General features: G+C 47.7%; 1 long non-coding RNA gene and 2 pseudogenes across 1 annotated transcript; 1 reads left to right on the forward strand and 2 right to left on the reverse strand.

Moving 5' to 3' along the window:
* The first annotated feature begins 803 nt into the window (after positions 1 to 803).
* Positions 804 to 4,824, forward strand: LOC123186014 (E3 ubiquitin-protein ligase RNF14-like; annotated as a pseudogene).
* Positions 4,825 to 8,587: 3,763 nt separating this feature from the next.
* LOC123186016 (uncharacterized) lies at positions 8,588 to 11,722 on the reverse strand. Its single transcript, XR_006493540.1, has 6 exons — positions 11,300 to 11,722; positions 10,880 to 11,087; positions 10,592 to 10,804; positions 10,308 to 10,454; positions 9,224 to 9,380; positions 8,588 to 9,111 (listed from the first exon to the last, which is right to left on the reverse strand). It is a non-coding gene; the product is annotated as an uncharacterized lncRNA (long non-coding RNA).
* An 8,078-nt stretch (positions 11,723 to 19,800) lies between these two features.
* LOC123191874 (uncharacterized) overlaps positions 19,801 to 20,802 on the reverse strand; it is a 29,012-nt pseudogene continuing 28,010 nt past the window's right edge.

Below are 20,802 nucleotides of genomic sequence, written 5' to 3' on the forward strand. Positions count from 1 at the left end.
TGCTCCGGTGTCGTATCCTTCCTGAAGACGCCGCCTTGAAGTTCACGGTTCGTCGTATGCGGCTTCATCTCTTCGTGATGTAGTGATAGAGGTGGTGTTGTTACGCTCAACGCCTATGTATCTCGCCTTGGGTATGTGTGGTGGTGGCGTGCATTTGTAGCGGGTGATGTTAATCTTTGCTTTATATATAAAGCGGGAGGAAACTTTTTTCGATAAAAATATCATCAAAGAAATAGCCATGAACAGGGATGAGTGGAGGCTAGCTATTAATGTACCAGAACCATGAGTTGAAGATTTTATGAGTTTCAACTCTAGCATACCCCAGCTTGTTCGGGATTAAAGGCTTTGTTGTTGTTGGATCTGGGGTCATGTTGGGCTCGGGGTTTTGCAAAATGAGACGTTGGCTCAGATCAAAGTGTTTTCTCAACAGAGCCTATGCGCTCGCACATTTTACAATAAGGCCCGTGCTGCAAACGTATCTAAGGGGTAGGGTTGCTACATGCTTTGTCTTCATCGGTTTGCACATAGTTCGTGTTGTGTGTCCTGCAACAAGGGGCATGTTCCAGACGGCTCAACCAGGGCACGTGGCGAGTGGAAGACGGGCGAACGTCGGATGGGCTGAACAGAAGTATTTCCCTTGCCAAACATACCTATATCAAGTTGCAGATTTCAGTAGTGGTAGAATTTTTTTGCAGTTCAGTAGTGGTAGGTTGGGAAAGAATCTTTTGCTTGTGTCCGTGTGCGTGTCTTGTTACTTGCCAGAGTTCGTATCGGAGTAGGAGTGATCGTTTGGTACAGGAAATATGTGCGCGTGAGTTGTCCCGGCGAGTCCAGGTGCCCGGCCATCAACCGAGCTCTCGTGTGCTCCCGCCCATGGCAACAGCGTCGACGTCCGCCGGCGCCTCGTCGTCGTCGCGCACGCTGGAATCAAACCACGAGCCCGGTACGGGATCCTTGGCCGAGTCGTCGAGGCCGTTGTCGCGTGATGGTGGCCGCGACGAGGACGTGCTGGACCTGGACTCTCCGTGGGCGGCGGTGGCCGAGGCGGGGTCGAGGTTGGAGGAGGCCGCCTCGGCTACGGCGGCGGGAGTTGGCCTTCGCGCTGAGCAGGAGGCGGGGCAGGATGAGATACGAGACAACCTGCAGCGACAGGAGGACGAGGTGACTGCACTAATCTACAATTCTACATACTGAATAAATTGGAATTCGCTAGGAGTACTGCTGTTTTCATGATCATGATCTGTGCTTGTGCTGATAGAGTAATTCCTGGTCGCCATCTAGTCCCTCTGTTTGTAGCACCGTTATTCTTAACCGTTGACTATTGTATTGATTGCCTCCTTAACTCGAGTAAATTGCAAAAAACCACCACAATTAGGTCGAAATTTTCAATGCTTCAGAAAGAAATCACCAGAAAACATAGAGTACATTTCGGTGGGTGTTTGATGACATTTGCATAATTGTGATGTTTTTTTTTTTGCAATTTACTCCCTTAACTGGGCACCGACTGTGTGGCCCGAATTTTTCTTTTTGCAGGAGAGTATTTGTTATTTTGTTTCTGCATCTATAGTTGTACGTGTTGTTGTTCATCAGTTGTCTGTACGAAACTGGGTTCTCATTAAGCGGTTCGGAGGGAATTTTCTCTTCAACTTTTAGACAGTTGCTAGGAGGAATGTATATGTTTGTCTCCTCACTATGACATCACACTGCAGCTGATGGCATTGGAGGCAATATATGGGGATGACCTTGTCGAATTTGAAAGCAAAGCAGGGCTCCGCTATTTCCAGGTTTGCTTCCTTGGCCTTCCGTGCCATTTCACCTCTTTTTGGATGCTGATGATTTAGGTCATACATTATGATTTGCCAGATTTACATACATTATGATTTCTCCAACAACAACAAAAAACTCGAATTGCAGATTTACATACATTATGATTTGCAAGATGGTGCTGAAGTATGCGCCAAGTTTTCTTCAGACAATGAGCATTCAAAAGATGGGTGCTGCCTGATGACAGTAAAGAACAACATGATGAAGAACCAGATGACTTCTCGTACTCTTGCAGCTTTGAGCACCTGCCCCCTTTGGTATTGACATGTGTGTTTCCGCAGTCATATCCTAGCAAAGATCCCCCACATTTTACAGTCACTGCTAAATGGATGGATGGGCCTAATGTTTCTCGACTCTGTGAGATGCTTGACACCATTTGGGCAGAGCTGCCGGGGCAAGAAGTGGTATACCAATGGGTTGAGTGGATACGTAGTTCTCCTTTGCCGCACCTCGGGTTTGATCGCACAATAACATTAGGTCCAGATGTTCCTACGCACAAAGAAGATTACCGCGCAATCTCGAGAAGTCTCTCATTGGAGTCTGTAATCCCTTCCATGTTCAGTTATAGTAGTAGGAAGTGCCATCAAGTTTTTCTTGAGGATCTTCATATGTGCATGATTTGCCTTAACCAGACTAAAGGTAATCCTTATTCTTTTTTGATTTGTTTTTTTGTGTAGTCATACGAAAATCATACAAAAATAACACGCCCTTTTGTTATTTACTTGCCTTGGATCTTCCTTGGAAGAATGCCACTTACTACCCCCTGTCCTGGTTTGTTAGTCCCTTTTGTATTTTGTGCCAAATTTTGACCTTGATTTAATTGACAATATGTTAATGCATGTCATACAAAATAATATAATTGAAAACTATGTTCAAATACGAATCCAACGATATAATTTTTTGTAACATACATTGATATTTTGTTAGTTAAATCTCTAGTTAAAAGTTGACACAAAATACATAGAGGACTTCTAAACCAGGACGGAGATAGTATTCTATGGGATCCATTCCACACTTTATGTGGCTGAAATTTCCGTACCTCATAGTAGATATTATAAGTACTACCGGTTGTGGTTGGGCATTTAGTTATGCTTTTTAGGAAATTGAATTGGACTCATGGCAGTTCTTCGTCCCTGTAGACTAACTTCTATTTTGAAACAATTAGGTTCAAATTTCATCAAGCTTCCATGCGAACATTTGTTTTGTGTCAAGTGCATGGAGACCTTATGCAAGATGCATGTGAAGGAAGGTACTTTGTTTCAGTTGATATGCCCTGATACCAAGTGCAATGCTTCTATTCCACCGTATTTGTTAAAGAGGCTTCTCAGCGAGGAAGAATTCGAACGCTGGGATAGGCTTACTCTTGAGAAAGCATTGGACTCGATGTCAGATGTGGTTCAGTGTCCAAGATGTGCGATCGGTTGCTTGGAAGATGAGGACAACAATGCGCAATGCCCAAAATGTTTCTTTGTCTTCTGCTCGTTGTGCAAGGATTCACGCCATCCAGGGAAACAATGTCTAACTCTGGAAGAAAAGATCCGGCAACAACAGGTAGAACTGCGTCTAAAATATTCTACTCTCTCTTTCCCAAAGTATAAGTCCTTTTTGACCTTTTACAGTCTCTAGTACATAATTTTGACTATGATTTCCACATATAACATGGTCTATATGACACAAAAGGCAAAAGTATTTTGTAGGACAACTACAATGAAATTATTTTTACATGTTAATCTGCTACTTTTGCGCATATTACTATGTTGTTGGATTGGAACAAGACTGAGACTAGATTATTTATGTCCAAAACTTATATTGCTATTTACTATGCAATTGATACTCATTTTCATCGTCCTTGCTTGCGTATACCCGCAAAAATAGCTTTTGCTTTGTTGATTCATTCAAATGTACATTCATTTGATATCTATCATAGATCGTTGGAGAGTGTACATTCTTTTGGCAACTCCTTGTCGCATCACTACCCTATCCGTCTAATTCTTCGCTGGATAAAATTTCAAGTTATTGAATATCTCCCACCTGTTGTCCTCCATTTTATGTCGGCAGGCGGCAGGCAAGATGAGCGCAAGGGAGATGGTGGAGGAACTGATGAGCATCAAGGAGCTTTACAACGATGCTAGGTCATGTCCGAAATGCAGAATGACCATCAGCAAAACCGAAGGTTGCAACAAGGTGGTGTGCATCAGTTGTGGTCAGGCATTCTGTTTCCTTTGTGGCAAGGCTATCATCGCTGGCTATGCCCATTTCAGGTAGGCCGGTCATCTGAGATATCCAGGGTCTTTTTAAAATTAAAAAATAGGGGATCTCAAACTTATTTATCTTTATGTGTGTATGATTTGTGACAAACTGCAGTAGGGACTGTGACCTCTTTGCGGAGAAAGAAAAGGACACGATGGACTGGCGGAAGCGCTTGGAACAACTTGAAACTGGAAACCGCATGCGAGCTCAAAGCCAGCCGGTAGGCAGCACCGTGAAATGCCCGAAATGCCGTCAAAAGATTTACAAGGTAATGAAACCCTATCTTTTTCAGTCCCTCTCCGTAAGATGGCATGAATGAACACTGGTTTGCCTCTATTGCATCTAACCAATGTCCGCATGCATCCAGGGTGACGATAAGTATATTTTCTGCTGGGTATGTCAAGCCACCTATTGCATGATGTGCAGAAAGCAGGTCCAGTTTACCGGGATGCAAAGCGAGCACTGGGGGTCACCGCAATGTGTGGGGATAAAGTCCTAGCCTCGATCATATATATGCTCTCATTGTTGCAGTTTTGCAGAGATTAAGACTTCTATACCTTTTATGTATTCTGATTAGTTGATTAAGCAAGATATATTGCAAGCAAGGGTGACTAAGTTGGTACATATGTTCTATATGAGATCATGCATGGTCAATTCCCTTCGTGATAGTACTCTTTCATCTATCTTGTTGATTATCTATTTTTTGTGGCAAAAGTTTACGCGTCGGCGGCAGATCATTTGGTGCCAATAGTTTGTACTGGGAAGACTGGCTGGTGTCCAGGGGAGCCAAAGTACTTGATATATAGCAGAAACTGTATGATATAATGCTTGAAAAGTGCACCGATGAAATCCATAGATGTCACGTGAAGGTTATGTAAACATGCATGATTTCGATATATCATGTCCCTGTCTTCTTTCGTTTTTTGTATCAAGGGAAAGATTTGATAACGATATTTGCATGTGTTATGCGGCTATGGTTACAAACTGTACAGTAAAAGCCAGGATTTTTTTTACAAACCTCATGCGAGGGCAGGGTTCCTGCATTTTATTAAGAAGAAGAGAGATGATCCAGCTTATAAAGAAAACCGGACCCAAAAAACCTAACATTCTCGGTTAATTAGGGAGAAACGAAAATAGAAAAACGTAAAGAAGGCACTAGAGCATGGGGAGTTTATAAGGAAAATGCCAGGAATCACCACCAGAAAATTCATTTGTTCTCACAATTTCCTTTGCCAAGTTTGCCATCTGGGAGCATTCAATCTGAAAATGAAAGAATAACTTTACCTTAAGAGAATCAAAAAGGCTAGAAGCATAGTTGACTAGTGGCATAAAGTGTTACATCATAATTTTACGAACATACAACTGAATCAACAGGAAACCATAGCAAATGGAAGCGTATGAACATGTATATATATATATAGCTCACTGGTGGACCATGCGCAAGTGAAACCTCCCACGGAGCAAGCAGCACCAGCATCAGATCGAGCATCAAGGCAGCGGGGATTGACTATGTACCGTTCTGCTTGTGGAGGGGCGGCCGTCGTCACCCGAGAGTTCATGACGACCACATAGAGGAGAGGATCGGTAGGATGGAGAGGGAGCGAGGGACGGGAGAGGAGGAGCGCAACTTGGACCCACAGGCCAGCGACGCGCCAGCGGCAGAGGGCCTCAGCAAGCGCCCAGCCAACCTAGCGAGCGCCCAGCAAGCACTTCAATCAATCAAAGCAAAAACAAAAGAATATAAACCCTAGCCGTCCGCCCGGCCTCCGCCTCGACGCCAGAGCCCCAGTGGAAGACGATGAAATCAACCGCCGGCGCCGCAGATTGTTTGGGCATGGCAGTATCATCATCCAAGAAGGATGATGCTCAGAAGAGGAGGAGGAGGGGGCACAAGGGTGCTCTGCAGCTTCACCATCTGCCTCTTGTGAGCACACGCTACTCTGCTCTCATCTTTCAAGTATATTCTTGTAATTTATTGTGATTTTAGTAAGGGGGTCAATCAAGTTTCAATTAACTCGATCATCGCCCTCCTCACCTTATTATAGACATATAAAGGAAAAAAAAAGGAAATAATCTTATACCCATCTGCCTCCGGCGAGTGAGCATGCGTACATGTTGATACATAGTACCACTAGTCGGCTGATCCACCTTTTTCAAGTCATGATCGATGGCTCAACTTATGTTGGAAATAATGAGTCTAGTCTACCAACTGCACACTTATTTGTGGTTGCATATTTGAGTCTTGGGATGAGACATGTACGTCCCATTAATTCTATGTTGCATTTGGAGAGGATGAATCACTCTCGAAAAGGAATTTATTGATTCTCAATTTTTTGGGATAGCAGAGTGATGATTTACTTAACGGTGAAAATATAGATTCTGGACTAAACTATCAATCACGGCAAAATTAACAAATACTGTTCGTGAAGTTCATTGAAATTGGTAGACGCAGTGCTCTTACTCTCTTAGGAAGCAGTGCTCAAGCATCTGGGTTCGAATCCGAGTGGGAGCACGCATCATGAGCAACGCGATATGATAGAATTTTATTTTCTAACATGTAGATTCACATAGTTTTGTAATTTAATTATATGATCTCAGTCCCTCCAATTATCCAATTATCAATGTGCCTAGGAAGTCCTCCCATCAGTTAACATATATGACCTGTCCCATTATTAGTTAGCTTCCTTAAGTATACAATTTCCTTGAGTACATTCCAGCAAGCACAACTAAAGTCCATGAATCATAGCAATTCCATGTAACACATCTATAATTTCATATTGTATTAAGGTATTCTGAAATATTAATAATTCCAACCAATTGTTGCACGACACATTTCCTAAAACTAGACATTAAAAAGAAACTTATGATCAAATTGTATTGTTGTCGCATGCAGGATACTCTAAGTGACATGATGTCATTGTTAAGCTTCAAGGAGGCTGTGCGCATGAGCCTACTGTCGAGCCAGTGGAGACATCTCTGGAAATCATGCATCAGAGACTTGGTCTTCACTAGGGAGACAATGTGCTGCGCCACCACCACGACCATGAGCCGAGAGGAACATGATCGAGAAGCTTTCATCAGGAACGTCGAGTGCGTGTTGTGCCAGCTCGATCCCACCACTCCCAGGGACAAGTTCGTGCTCGAGTTCAAGCTCATCAACACAAATGTGCAGGCCCATGTTGACAGATGGGTCACCTTTTGTGCAGCATCGAGAGCGAAGCACATTGTCTTCGATTTCAAACCAGGGTCATGGGGCAAACACGACAATTCGTTCAGCTTCCCGCTCCACCTTTTCATCGATGGCGCTCCTGCCGTCAGGTCTTCGTGCCTCATGTTTGCCTACCTAAACCCACTACCTGGTTTTTGTGGCTTCACAAACCTTAGAAAGCTCAAGCTCGACTCGGTGTCTGGAGATATCCAGGGCCTGCTGTTGCCGTCGTGCTCCATGCTTGAGTGGCTTAGCATCGTGCGTTGCACCCTCCGCAGCTTGACTACTTCCCAGCCGTTGCGCCAGTTGCGATACCTGTGTGTGCACTACTGCTTTCATGTGCACAGGCTTGAGGTGCAAGCTCCGAACCTTAACACCTTCATGTATGACAGCTTGGAGGTCCACCCAGTGCCATTTATGCTTGATGGGTGTGTAGAGCTACAGGAGGTGACTATCAAGTTCCCAACATGGAGGGGTGACCTTTTCGACTACGCCTTTGCGGATCATGGTATGGCGAATGTGCCCAAGCTCTCCGTCGAACTTGCAATTGATGCCGAGGTGATCCTCTTGTTTTACATATTCGTTAACAAAAAAAATAATATCTTGCATGTTAGTTATACTAGTAGTTTACTTTCAACTACTTCTAAAATTGTGCCTTTCCCTTTTTAGTGTGGATCCATGGTAATCAATTCGTTGTTCTTCGTGGTCTGATCAACCCATGTTTCCTTTTGTCATGGTTGTGTACGTTCATGTCATGCAGGTGCCTGGATGTGCAAAATGCCCTGGCAAGTTTGTCAACCTGAAGCATCTTATATTGAGCGTGGATGTCCTCGCGCGTGATTCGTGTACAAGTGGCATTCTTCGTTTGGCTTGCCTTTTGGAATTAAGCCCAATTTTGAAGCATCTTGAACTGCATGTAGGTGATCCATCTCTTTGATGTTTATATGCTGTAATTGTCTGGTCCAGCAAAACATCATCCATAAACCTCATGGAGTGTAAATCACAAAGCCTAGCTTTTTCGCTTTGCGTTGTATATCCTGTCATAATATGTTTATATGCTAGTACTACATTAATTTCCCTTTTTTAATTATTCAGAGAGGTGCTTTTATGAAACTAGTAAGCTTGCACGTGCAACGCACGTAATCAACATATTATTTTCATAGCCTAAATAAGCACCTCAGCGGCAACGTTTTCAAGCATTGATGGACGTCTATTTTTTATAGACACACCTGATATCATGGAGAAAAAATGTTGGCTTGTATTTTGCTGAAACACAAATCACAAAATCTTCATTACAGTGTTGAGGAAGGGTTCTAACGCCACAAAAATCGAACCAACAAAAAGTAACATGAAAACATCGGTCTTACAAGGATACAAACCCAAACTACACCAGATTGCAATGACAGCTGGGGGCGAGTAGTAAGGGGGACACGCTCTTAGGCTGAATTCAAAACCCAGCCACACACGTTTGCTATAATTAACCGCAATGGATGACACAAACATGAGCTTCCATTAACCATACGGGCTATTCAAATTAGCAACTCCAAAGCCTTCAGAAATCCTCAGAATGCATCAGCTCCGCTAAAAAAGCTCATGCAACATAAACGACATTTGACTATTTCTTTATCAAACAATGTGAGCTAACCAACAGAAAGTTATGTCTTCAAGATAACAATGTTCACAACATGTTGCTCCTTCCCTCCGAGAGCCGCCGCCAAGAAAGCAAAAGTAGTTTATATCCAACGCTTGTTAATGTCCATTAAACGCATATTCAACATCAAGGTGAGGTATGCTAGACCTTCTGTCTTCAACAAGTCAAAAGCTTCTTCCTTGTACATAATCACACCCAACATCAGTTTTCAATAATTACACCCTCCCTGTGAAAATATGACAAAGAAAATGTCCTAATTTCTACATACTCTCAGAGATGAGATGACTCACCTTTGATGTCAGCAGAGCCCTAGTGTTCAGACAGAAGCACGTTAAATCTTTCAGAATACTCAATCTCTCACCAAATGTGATATCCCAGTCCCTTTGTTCTTTTATCTCAGTAAATATCCAAGTCCCTTTGTTCTTTTATCTCAGTAAATATCCAAGGCTGTCAAGTATCAAATGCCATGCATTCGCACCAAAGAAATTTAATACAATTTCACATAAGGGCATATACGTATATACATTTCTTGCCAACCATGTGTTCCATTATGTTTAACAAATCACTGCATAGGTTGTTTCAATGGTGATCAGACGCTGTTAGACTGATCAATCAAACATCGCATCTATTACAAAGACGTAGAGAGGTTATTAATTAAGCAAGTAAAAGCATTACAAAAAAATGTTAGGACCTATGAGCATAAGTAATACTGACTTTGCATGTATCCTCATGAATTACAGCGATTTCATGCTACAGTTTACCTTGTCTATCAACTATCAGTTCAATGTAAAGTATGCATTATACAGACATTTCACTAACTACATAAACAATATGAATGCACAGTCATCAACCATTACGCATCTACGAACATGAACCAAATATATTGATTCTAAAGATAGGAGTAATTGTCATCTAAATTTTGAGATCAAAGAAGAGGGATCAGTGAGACATTCATAGAAGAGCAGCAAATGTGAATATAACAGTTTATATGCGCTGGTTGAGCCACTGCAGAAGACAGACAAAATAGCTATTAAAATTATGGAATGGTTGTAAGTATTTAAAAGGTATCGCGCCAGATACAGAAAAGGTATATGCAAAGCGTTAAAAACTTCCAGAAATAGCAATGTTTTACAGCGATGAATAGCACTTCTTATGGTAGATGACCATTGAAAGTTGGGCCAAAAGTTAGACCTTTTCAAAAGTAAAAACTGGAGCATAATTCATTTTATCTAGAACTAAGGCAGAACCTGAAGATCCTAATTTAGTTAATGATTGGAAGTGCTCTCAAATATCCCAAGCTCCCGCATAATTGAGCTAGTTGCAACACCTCATTTACGTGAAAGAAAGATAATAGATTTTTGGGAGAAGTTGTACCTTGTTCCCCTGACCACTGTTGGGAATCTTCCTTTCCATAGGCTGCGCAAAACAATGGGAGCAGATAAATGCTTGATAATAGCTGATAATTTTCTGTAACGCCTAGATTTCGTATTTCCTGATTAAGCTGGCAGTTCTTCTTGCTTTCTGGTATAAATTTAGAGAGAAGTGAGGATATTGTAATTATTTGAAAATGTTTTGCTTACACAATTACAAGTTAAAATGTGGATCACAAGCAAACTTCGCTAAAATTGTAAATCATGTAAACTGATGTATATACTAACCTTTATAAAGGAGAATATATCACCATTTCCCATGACATGCGGATCGTCAGGGGCCTTCTATGCACACTGGTTAGTATAGTCAAAACCGGCAAATTTGCTGTAGCATTGTTGCTGTGATCGACCATGTATTGTTATGGCTGAAGCACCCGAGTCATAAATGTCTGAAACTAACGAATCAACACAGTTTCTTCCTTCAAAGAAAGTTGTTCTTACCTAGAATCAAGAAGCAAAGACAAGGTGAGCACAACAATTCAGCTATTCTATTTGATATATGTGCCATTGAATTACCTTAACAGTTAAAGATCTTTCAGCAGTGGCAGATGATGCTTGAACAATTCTCTTAATTCTCATAGGTTTGTTAAGCAATGAGGATCCAACACCCTTGCTGACAAGTACATCCATCAATGGCCCAAAGTTCCCCGCCAGCTCTTGAATTTGAGTGGTCTCATTGCCGTACATCCATCAACAGCCGAAAGTTCCTCGCCTCCTCTTGAATCTGAATCATGTGCATGTTAAAACAAAGAGACTTCAGAGGGGAATGGTGCGAACAGAAATCTGAACGTGAGGTTCAGTTCACTACCATGCATTTAATATGGCTATTTCAGTTATATTATGACGATGGAGCACCATGACTGGCAGAGCATACTTAGGAAGACACAGAACAGAGGAAGATTGAAGGGGGAGGCTTGGAGAGGAGCAGAGGCTCACACTAACCTGCCTGAAGAAGAATATATGAATACGATGCTTCAGATCCGCGGCGAGGCGAGGTTAACGGCTGGCGGGAGAGGAGGTTTGGCGAGACCAGGTCGATGGCATACTTGCACGCGCGAGGTGAAGGAGTTTCTGGTCCCAAGATCGACGGCGTGATGAGGAGGCTCAGATCCGCGGCGGCGTGAGTTGAGTGAACCATACGGGCGACGACCGCCTCCCTGGTCCATCCCCAGTCATGGGATAGGGCGAGGGAACACCTGCTGGCCGAATCTTGTGCGGGATGCCTCCTCCTCACAGGGGCGGCTGGCGGCGGCTGCGGGAGGCGGCTTCGGGCGCGGCGGGGCGGCTTCTGTGGCTAACGGCGGAGCGAGGCTGCGGGAGGAACGGCGGGGCGGCGAACGGCACGGGAGGAGGAGGAGAAGGGGGGCGAGAAAGGCCGAGGAGGGGACGAGAGACGTGCAAGGAGGAGGGGCGAGAGAGGTCGTGCGGGGAGGAGGGGAGAGGTCGTGCGGTCGTGTGCGGGCAGCGTTTTTTTTTCTAAACGATGGATTTGGTTTAATGTGTGGTTTGTTGCGTTAAACATTGAAGGATTAAGGGCCATTAGATCTTGTTGATGGATGGGTCTGATTGTTTGGTTCTCCGCCCTTTTTTCCTTTTATAGAGGTAGTAGATAATAAGAGATTAATCGTTGCGTTTGTTTTGTTTAATGCTTTGATAATGCAGCTGCTATGCCCAGTCGGAACATGGGAGACGTTGAAGCGGATAGAGGAGTTGCCCCCGGCCCGTGAGCTGCATTATCGTCTGAAGACGTTACTGATGACGGGAGTCTATGGCTACAACAACTTCTTTGTTCTGGCACTGCATTATGCTCGAACCGCCACGGCGCTCGAGCGCATGGTCATCCAGGCGAGGAAGAGGTATGTCTTGACTCGTGACGCGGTAGAAGAGAACGCGGTCCATGGGGGCCGACGGATGGCCAATGAACACCTTCGGGGACGGGGCTTGGATGGCATCTTCACCATCTTGTAACATCGACCTGACTTTTCTGGAACATGATATCATGACTCATTTGTAAAATTCGCAAATGTTTCCTGTTAAGAAGTTCAGAAGCACAGTAATTGCCACACCACCCTGAAAAACTGCCAGCTGAGAGAGAGAAAAAGTCGAATCACCCCCCCCCCCTCTCTCGCGACCGCGTCGCCCCCCCCCCCCCCTCGCGGGCGACCGGCCGCGCGTCGGGCCTCCTCCCTCCGGGCTCCCCCCTCCCTTCTTCCTTCTCGCCGCCGTAGCCGGTGCCCGCGGCCGGCTTGGCCCTGGGGCTGCTGGTGGCGGCGGCCTCCTGGCCCTTCCCCTCCTGGTCGCTCTTCGGCGCGGGCGGAGCGGCTCCGGGGGGTGCATCTAGGCGGTGGGGGGCTGGCGTGGCGGCGGGGCTCCGTGGCGCATGCAGGCGAGCTACTGGGCGGCGGCGCAGCCGTTGGCGGCGGGGCGACGCGACGGCGGGATCTGGCGTTGTCCGCTCGGCCCAGATCTGGGCCCTTCGGGCCCCATCTGGGCCTGAGCGGGCCGGCAGCGGGGATGGCTCCGGTGTGGCTTCTGGGAGGCGGGGGAGATGCGACGTGTGGCTGGGTGCCGGCGGCGATGACGCCGGCCTACCGCATCGCGGCCGGCGGGGCTTAACGGGCCTGGCTGGGCCAGGGGTGGCCCGGCATGCCCCGCTACCGCATCCGGACGGCTACCGCGACGGTGCCGGAGGCACGGGCCTCCCGCATGACGGCAGTGGAGGTGGTTCCCTCCCGCTCGGCGTCGATGTTGCTGCTCCCGTCGTGGTGAGCTTCTCTCCGGTCCTCTTGGCCTCGTGGTGGTGTTCGTAGTGAGGCAGCGTGGGTGGTGGCGCTACTGCGTTGGCGCATGGTGATGGGCGGTGGTTAGGCGGTCGGTTCGGTTCGGTTGGGCGGTTGGGGTTGGAATGCGGGAGAAATCCCTACCGGCTTCGGCTCCGACGCGGTGACACCTGCGGATGCCACCATTCCTCCCTGGAGGGTGCCGGTGGTATCCACCCCCCACCTCCCTTCGCGTGCCCGGGGAAATCTGAGGACTCGTCCGGGCAGCAGCGTCGTCGGCGTCGCATCCCTTCTTGGAGGTGCTGCTTGGTACGCGGCGGATCAAAGCCTCGGTCTGTAGTGTTTTGTTTCCGGTGGGCGCCGCGGTGGCGGGTTATCCGCGCTTTACCAAGCTGCCGTAGTTGGCATTTGTTTCTTCTTTTTTTTCTTTTGATGTGTTGTGCTGCTCGCCACAGTGTTATCTGTACTCGGTATTGGTTGCTTTGGAATACAAAGCGGGGAACCCTTTTTCGATAAAAACTGCCAGCTGAATCTATGTAACTGACTGCCTGTAAGCTACTTGTGCAGTGCACACACTGGAGTTGTGCATGTCTTAGATCTCGCATTAACAGGCACTGAAAAACGTCAGTCGTAATGACCATTGAACCAACCACTGTTAAATGGGATCCACGTAACAGTTGAAACCTCCCAGACGAGAGCGCCTATAAAACCCCCCCAGTTCACGTCCCTTTTCCCCAAGATCACCAACAGCGACACCGATCTCTTTCTCTTCAGCTGCCGCAACGCACCGGCAACCATGGCGAAACCCACAAGCCAGTCGGCGGCAGCGCTCGCCGTCCTGATGCTCGCCGTGGCCACTCTCACCCTCGCCGTCGCCCAGGCGCCACCGCCGCCCCAACGGAGCGGCCAGGAGATCCACCTGTTCCAGGTGACGGTTCGCCAGGTGGACGGCGCCGCGGAAGACGACTACAACTACTGTTAAACCGTATATTGTTAGTATTTAGGAGTCCGTTTGTATCTATACTTATCTCCTGTAACTACCTGTATATTGTGCCCTAGTTGCACCCTATAAATACATCTCCCCGGCCATCACGTTGGGTGTGCCGATCCAATCTTCTCTGTCTCCTGTTTCACATGGTATCAGGCCTACCCGCGTGATTGCATCATGGGCTCCCCTACGGCTTCCGCTTCCTCCTCCGCCGCCCTCACCACGCTCTCCCTGCCCGCCGCCTTCAATGGGCCGCCGGCGTCCGCCGTTCCCTCTCCCTCTGCCAGCCTCATCACCGCCAAGTTAACCACCTCCAACTTTCTCATCTGGAAGGCACAAGTTCTTCCTCCTCTCCGCATCGCTGGCGCCACGGGCTACGTCGATGGCACCACGCAACCTCCCTCCAAGTTCCTGGATCCCGATGACAAGGGAGTGCGTGCCCCCAATCCGGAGTATGCAACCTGGTTCCGCCAGGATCAGATTGTCCTCAGCTACCTTCTTGCCACTATTTCTGATGAGGTGCTGCAGCAAGTTCATCAGCTGGAGACCTCTCGTGCCATCTGGTCACACGTCGAAGAGATGTACACCATCCATTGCCGCGCCAGCATCGTCCAGATCAAGATGGACATGGCGGTCTTCAGGAAAGGAACTCTCTCCATGGCGGACTACTTTGCCAAGATCCGCGCCAACGCCGACCAGCTTGCAGCCGTCGGCCGTCCCATGCGCGACGAGGACATCATCACCGCCGTCATCACGGGCCTCGACAACGACTACGAGCCCCTCATCACTGCGTACACAACTCGTCCCGAGGGCATGACGCTTGGTGAGTTCTACTCCCACGCGATCTCCTTCGACAGGCGCCGCGAATACAACGCTGCCCGTCTTCATCTGCAGCATGGCGGCTCCTCCGTCAACTATGTCGCCCGCGACTCCGCCAACAACAACAACTCCAATCGCGGCAAGGGCAGCTACCGCGGCAAGGGCCGTGGCAACTCTGGAGACCGCGGCGGCTACAACAACAACTCCCGCGGCGGCGATCGCGGGAACCGCGGTGGTGGTGGATCGCGCCAACAAGGCGATTTTGGTGGCAATCGCGGTGGTGATCGCGGCGACTACGGCGACCGTGGCGACCACCGTGTCCAGTGCCAGCTCTGCCGCGGTCCGGGGCACTATGCCTGGGAGTGCGGTCAGCGCTATAATCATGCCTTTCAGCCGTCCCAGTCCAAGATGGCTGGCCTTGCTGCTGCGTCCCCTCCCTCCATCCTCGGTGATCCGGCTTGGTTCACTGACACCGGGGCCACGGATCACATCACGGGCGATCTGGATCGCCTGACGGTTCGGGAGAAATACCCTGGACGAGACCGCATCCACACAGCAGACGGCTCAGGTTTGCACATAGCTCATCGTGGTCATGCCATTCTTCCTACTCCCTCTGCACACCTTAAGCTTCGCAATATCTTGCATGTTCCCAACGCTGACAAAAACCTTCTTTCTGTCAATCGTCTTGTTGTTGATAATCATGCGTATCTAAAGTATTATCCTACTCATTTTCTTATGAAGGATTTGACCACCAAGAAGGTTCTACTCCAAGGCAAATGTGAAAATGGGCTTTATCCCATTCGGCCATCAACTCATCATGCACTGTCTTCCGTTAGATTGTCAGCCGAGGATTGGCACGCAAGGCTCGGCCATCCATCTACCCAAGTCGTTCAACGCATTTTATCTTCCAATAAACTAGCTTCGACTAGTCGGTCTATGACCCATGTGTGTAATGCATGTCAACAGGGCAAAGCACACCAGCTTCCTTTTCCTAGGTCTTCAAGTGTTTCCTCTTTTCCATTAGAACTCGTGTTTTCGGATGTGTGGGGACCTGCCAAAACATCATCTGGTGGGTTCCAGTACTATGTCTCATTTATCGATGATTATAGTAAATTTGTGTGGATTTATCTTCTCAAGAGAAAGTGTGATGTGTTTGATGTTTTTCGTGACTTCCTCGCTCATGTTGAACGCCTCTTATCTCGCAAGATCCTATGTGTTCAATCTGATTGGGGTGGGGAGTACGAGAAGCTTAGCAACACATTTTTTCGTCAACTTGGCATCATGCATCATGTTTCTTGTCCACACACACACCAACAAAACGGTTCCGCCGAACGGAAGCACCGTCACATTGTTGACATGGGACTTTCCCTATTATCACATGCGTCTATGCCACTACGCTTTTGGGATGAGGCCTATCTTTCAGCATGTTATCTCATTAATCGACTCCCTAGTCGTGTCATTGGCAACCTTAGCCCTATGGAAAAATTGTTCACCACCAAACCTGATTACACGTTGCTTCGCACGTTTGGATGTGCCTGTTGGCCAAACATGCGCCCCTACAATACACACAAACTTGCCTTTCGATCTCATCAATGTGTTTTTGTTGGGTATAGCATTCGTCACAAAGGATATAAATGCCTTCACCTCCCTACAGCACGTGTTTATATCTCTCGGGATGTCACGTTTGATGAAAAGGTTTTTCCTTTTGCCAACCCCTCTGCCTCTCCCATACCACCTCGCGTTGCAGAACACACCATACTCCTTTTTCCGCATGACCAAATGAACTATGTTGCACCTGTTTTGCCTTCTAATCTGGATGCAGGGACTCCCTTGGCGCAGAAGATCCCAGGTGCGGCAGTGGCGGCGTCCCAGGAAGATCCGGGCACGGGATCCGGAGCAGATCCGCCCTCGGATCGCGCGGACTCCGCTGCCAGCGACGCGCCAGACGCGCGTGGGGTGGGCAGTTTCCCATTGGGCCACGCGGCGACTGCGGACAGCCCGGTCGGCTCGTCGCCCGCCTCGTCCCCCTCCGCGGTGGGGCCTGCCATTGGCCCGGCTCCCTCTCGACCCGACCCGCCGCTGGCGGCCACCCACGTGTCGTCTCGCCAGTCCGTGGGCCGGCCCTCTCCTGCGACAGGCGCGCTGGTGCTGTCCGGTCCCTCCTCGGGATCGCCGCTGGATCCCCCTGACGCATCTGCTGCTGGCGCGGGATCCCAGGAGGATCGGTGTCCCTCCCCATCTCCCGCGTCCGGATCCTCTACGCCGTCCGGATCATCTGTGGAAGAGCCTCCTGCATCTCATGCGCATAAAATGGTGACACGCGCACGTGATAACACTCGCAAACTTCTACAACGTACGGATGGTACTGTCAACTACGATCCGTCCAAGCGTGCTTTTCTGGCTTCTCGGGAACCCAGGGATCTTCGTGAAGCGCTGGGATCTCCTGAGTGGCGTGATGCTATGCAGCTTGAACTGGATGCTCTTCGCCACAATGGTACGTGGACACTTGTCCCGCCACCACCTCATGCTAATGTGATTGACTGCAAATGGGTCTTTAAGGTTAAGTACAAAGCTGATGGCACTGTTGATCGTCACAAAGCTCGTCTGGTTGCCAAAGGGTTCAAGCAGCGCTACGGCCTTGATTATGATGACACATTCAGCCCAGTTGTCAAACCAGTCACAGTTAGACTGGTTCTCTCTATTGCTGTCTCTCGAGGTTGGTGTTTGCGCCAGTTGGATGTCCAGAACGCTTTTCTTCATGGAGTCCTTCAAGAACAGGTGTATATGCGACAACCACCAGGTTTTGTAGATGCCTCTGCTCCTCGGTATTTGTGCAAACTCAGGAAGGCCATCTATGGCCTCAAACAGGCTCCCAGGGCCTGGTATTCTCGGTTAAGTTCTCGTCTGCTTCAACTTGGTTTTGTGACGTCCAAAGCAGACACCTCTCTGTTTATTTTTCATCGTGGTGGTGTCACTATGTTTATACTAGTTTATGTCGATGACATCATTGTGGCAAGTTCGTCACCGACCGCAACAACTAAGCTGCTTGCTGATCTTCATGCCACGTTTGCTCTCAAGGATCTGGGCCCCTTGCATTTTTTTCTTGGTGTTGAGGTGAAGTCGTCGCCTCAAGGGATTGTGCTCTCTCAACAGAAGTATATTGGTGATATTCTTCATCGAGCTAACATGGAACATTGTAATGTGTCCACTACTCCCATGTCCTCCAGTGAGAAGATCAGCAAGGAGAGTGGGGCACCTCTCTCTCAAGATGACAGTACTAAATATCGCAGCCTAGTCGGAGCACTTCAGTACTTAACATTGACTAGGCCGGATATCTCCTTTGCAGTGAATAGAGTTTGCCAGTTTCTGCATGCACCTACCACTGCACACTTTTCAGCAGCCAAGAGGATCCTCCGGTATCTTAAGTATACTCGTGGTATGAGTCTGTCTATTCGTCGGTCACCTTCCATGGTGTTGAGTTGCTTCACTGATGCGGACTGGGCCGGGTGCAGTGATGATCGCCGCTCTACAGGAGGATTTGCAGTTTTTCTTGGTCCAAATCTTGTTTCCTGGAGCTCCAGAAAACAGGCCACCGTCTCACGGTCTAGTACAGAATCTGAGTACAAGGCCATTGCCAATGGCACAGCTGAGATCATCTGGATTCAGTCTGTCCTTGGAGAACTTGGAGTCTTCATGCCTCGGCCTCCAGTATTATGGTGTGACAACCTTGGTGCCACTTACCTGTCCGCTAATCCGGTGTTTCATGCCAGGACCAAGCATATAGAGGTGGATTTTCATTTTGTTCGAGAAAGGGTTGCAGCCAAGGCGTTGGATGTAAGGTTCATCTCTTCCAAGGAGCAAGTGGCTGATATCTTCACCAAACCACTAGCTGAAGTGCCCTTTGTCTCGAATAGATACAATCTGAACCTTCTTGACGGACGTTCAGATTGAGGGGGATGTTAAACCGTATATTGTTAGTATTTAGGAGTCCGTTTGTATCTATACTTATCTCCTGTAACTACCTGTATATTGTGCCCTAGTTGCACCCTATAAATACATCTCTCCGGCCACCACGTTGGGTGTGCCGATCCAATCTTCTCTGTCTCCTGTTTCACAACTACAACCTGCTCGGTACCGTGCTCGGCAGGTCGGTCGCCTCGCCCTGTTCCTCCTGAACCCCTACCTCTCCAGGCTACATTTCCATGCCATTTTCTGACGCTTCTCTATCGTGTTTTCTCTCTGAAACCTCAAGCTACGAGGCCGCATGGGAAGTCATGTTCGAGACCGAGCCCCTGAGGTTCAGCGCCTACCTCACCAACAACCAGGCCCGCAGACTATCAAGTGAGTGAACATTCCTGGCTTGCTCCATCCTAGCTAGGAATACAGAGATATTTGATGTGTGAGTACATACGTTCTGGCTGAGCAGGAGTCAAGGGGGTGCTCGGAGTTCGTCAGAGGGACGATCCTGTGCCCAGGGCCAAGCACTGATACCGCAAGTGATTAACGGAGGTGTGAGCAGCATCAAAGGAAGGGAGCAACGCATAGCTTTCCTTTTACTCTTTCACAATCAAAAAAAAAGTGCCGCGGCCTTAATATTTGTGTTATACTGAAATCCAGCAAGCTTTGCTGTTATAAACCTCTCGCACAAAACTGACGATCCTCGATGTAAAAAACAAAATGATCTCCGGGGTTCATCAATACCCCAGTACGTAACATGTTCGGTTTTAACCCCGCAAAAGAAAATGTTCGGTTTCAAAAAAGAGAGTTGTAAGTGTGACTGTCAATACTATCTGGAACTGTTAAACGGCGGAGGACAAAAACCTGTTCGACAGAGCCAAAACCCCCTGGGATCATCTCCCGAAAAATTCTGATTCATGGTCGTCGCTCTTCTTTGGTCCAGCAGCCTCTCTAGACAAAGTCGGGGTCGACGGTGTGCTGCTTGCACCCTTGGGGGCCGTAGTGCTCCGTGCTCTTGCGCACCACCGTGTGGCACAGAGCGCAGTAGTGAACCCGGCATGTCTTGCAGAAGATGTGGTTGTTGTTCCCAACTTGCTTAGATCAGAGACTGTTTTCATCCACCAGAAGCATCAAGAGAAAAAAGGAGTAGAAAACACTAGGCTATCTTCAGAACACACTACTGAAAAATATCACTATTCCATACATGATACTCCCTCCGTCCCACAATGTAAGACGTTTTTGCAAGCCAGGTTACAAAAACGTCATATATTGTGGGACGGAGGGAGTATATGGAAGCCACCAAACGTTTACCTTGAAATTCGGCTGGCGGCAACCCGGGCACAGATGCGCTCTGGACAGTGCCAGTTTCAGCTCTTTCTGCATGTTTCTGACGACATCATTCACCTCCACCTTCACTCTCAGCTTCTCCCTATCGATTTTGCATTGTTCACTGTCAAAAGGGAGCATTGGTTCAGAATTAGTTATCCAGAGAATAGATATGCTACATGATGCTTGACAGATCACACTTAACAAGGGGACATCACAAGACAATATGTACCTTGTATGACCTTGACTTGATGGCTTGCCACAGGCATAACAGAACGACTTCTCACAGTTTCTGCAAAGCATCTGGTCGCAGCCTGACACACGTGAGATGGCAAAGCCACAATGCGGGCACATAACAGAAGAACGGAGTATTTCCTTGATGCTAAATATATCACTCGCAGAGACTTTACGTCCAGCATTGCCTTTGCTCAAGTTGCGTGCCTTCTCACGCTCCTGTATAAAAATAAATAGCGCAATAAACAATGTGATCTCGATACTGTTCTCATTGCATTGAAAGAGTCTTAACACAAATGATGAATAGCCATAAAACAAATGACTGAACTTGGAAT

Source organism: Triticum aestivum, chromosome 2A (genome assembly GCF_018294505.1).
Source record: "Triticum aestivum cultivar Chinese Spring chromosome 2A, IWGSC CS RefSeq v2.1, whole genome shotgun sequence".
Lineage (NCBI taxonomy): Eukaryota > Viridiplantae > Streptophyta > Magnoliopsida > Poales > Poaceae > Triticum > Triticum aestivum.